Here is a 2,500-nt window from a genome sequence, read left to right as displayed (position 1 = left end):
GGTAAAACAACAAGAAGGACAGTTTAAGACGACCGTTTATACGAAAGCAACGAACGCTGGCCGTTGCTTGAACGCAAGTGGGGAATGCCCGGACGCATACAAAAAGTCTGTCGTGAGTGCGTATGTCAACAGAGCCTTCACACACAGCTCATCATGGAGAGACATACACAACGAACTCGATCGAATTCAACTGCTGACAAACAACGGCTATGTAGATCAAATGATCGAAGCAGCAATAAAAAAGAAAATGGACGAATTTTACCAACCCAACGCGATGACGAAAAACGAGGAGAACTTGATTATTTACCATCGTGTACATTATGGGTCTGCATACAAGGAGGATTGCTGCACGCTACTCGGGATAATAAACAGAGGCTTAACCCCAAAAGCCCCTTACCACAAAATAAGCCTCAGGATATATAGTAAGCCCAAACTTGTAGCAGCCTTAATAATGAAGAACATCACCGCTACGGGGGGATCGAAGGAGATGTGCACGAATGTAGTTTACAAATTTACTTGTCCAGAGGAGATGTGTAAATCTCACAGCCAAAACTACATTGGGCACACTACAACGACCCTTCGAAGACGTCTGCTGGCTCATAGAAATCAAGGGGCCATCCATCAACATTACATAGATGTACACGACAGGAAGCCATCTCTACAAGAGCTCATAGAAGGCACCCAGGTCGTGCATAGAGAAGACAACTACGGTCACCTCTTAATAACGGAAGCGGTGAGCATCGCTATTCAGAACCCGATCTTGAACGTCCAACAAGAATCGGGCCATATACTCCCCTCCAGCAGGAGAAGAAATAAGCTTGCCAACAGGGACCAGACAACGCGCCCCAACCCACCGGGAACATCGCGCCCCTTAGAAGACATGAGAGGACCCAGCGCCAGCGAAAGACAAGTAACATCCTTGCTCAGGTCGCTGAGACCCCGCCCAACACGAATCTGCAGCCGTTAACCAACGGTAGACCATTTGGACCACACACACACACTCACACACACACACACACGCTCACTCACTCATTAAATTATACACATTTATGTATAAAAAGAAATTATCTGACTTGTACCTTTATGCATGCTATAAAATATATTTATATTTTTTATTCTTGTATTTAGATTTCTATATTCATTTTCATTCCTGTATGTAATTTTGTAATTTTTATCTAAACCCAGCATGGAACATATTAAATTTTAAACATACATTTAAGGAAACACTAGCACATGGTATTGTATTTTGAATATTTATTTAACCATTGCTTAAACTTTCACTTTTATTGTCACAGTACATATGTCCTTATGTTCTTTGTATCCAAAACAACGCCCTTAAGCTGTTAATCCCTAGACTAACCAGTACCCATACCTCAAGGTCATACTTCCCACGATGAAATAAATAGGCCGAAAGGCCAGATTGTAAGTCAGTAGTCGCTTGATAATGCCATAAGGCGAAACAGCTGTCGCTACAAAATTCAATAAATGGAAGAAGGAAGTCTGCGTATTTTTCACCAGAAATTGACGAACGAGAATCGGAGAAAATTTCGTCGGTATGAAGGTACCTGCAAGAAACTTACTGATGCCACTAAAGCAATTGCTTTTAACGAATATATATATATATATATATATATATATATATATATATATATATATATATATATATATATAGATATATATATATATATAATATATATATATATATATATATATATATATATATATATATATATATATATCTATATATATATATATATATATATATATATATATATAATATATATATATAATATATATATAGCTATATATATAAATATATACATATACCTCAAATTGTGATATACAGACTCGAAGATAAGAAACATGATAAACAAACGAAACAGATAAAAAAAAAAAAAAATCACCGGACTGAGTCCATTGCCCTTAGGTTCTGTGAGGGAGTGAATGTATTTATTATGCTTTGTGCTTGGAAACAGAATTGCCAATAGAGGGTCGCTTCATGTTTTGCGACCCGATTGTGCTCTGTTGTTTCCAGCGAAGATCTAAATTGCATTTTGGTTTCACGCCAGAGACGGAAACTGCTCGCAGAATTTGCATCCTAAGTAGATCTTATTCTTTCCGCTCCTCCTACGCTCGAGATGAATTTGGAAATGACAAATGCATAGTTTTTAAGGGGCGTGAGGTCGGGGACTGAATGTAAATAAAAAAAGAGGAAAAATATTCATGATTGTTGTCATGCCTGGATGAAAATCGTACGAGAAAAAAAGCCAAAAAATAAAAAGGAGATAAAATATTCGTGATTGTCGTCATGCCGAGATGAAAATCGTACGAGAAAAGAGCAAAAATAGAGAGGAAATATTCATGACCGTTGTCATGTCTTGATGAAAATCGTACGAAAAAAATGAGAAAATATTCATAATTGTTGTCATGCCTGGATGAAAATCAAAATTATACGAGAAAAGCATATACAGTCCTTTGTGATTTCTATTGTTAATGATAC

This window comes from Macrobrachium nipponense, chromosome 15, assembly GCF_015104395.2.
Source record: "Macrobrachium nipponense isolate FS-2020 chromosome 15, ASM1510439v2, whole genome shotgun sequence".
NCBI classification, from domain to species: Eukaryota; Metazoa; Arthropoda; class Malacostraca; order Decapoda; family Palaemonidae; genus Macrobrachium; species Macrobrachium nipponense.
This window is presented reverse-complemented; position numbering follows the sequence as displayed.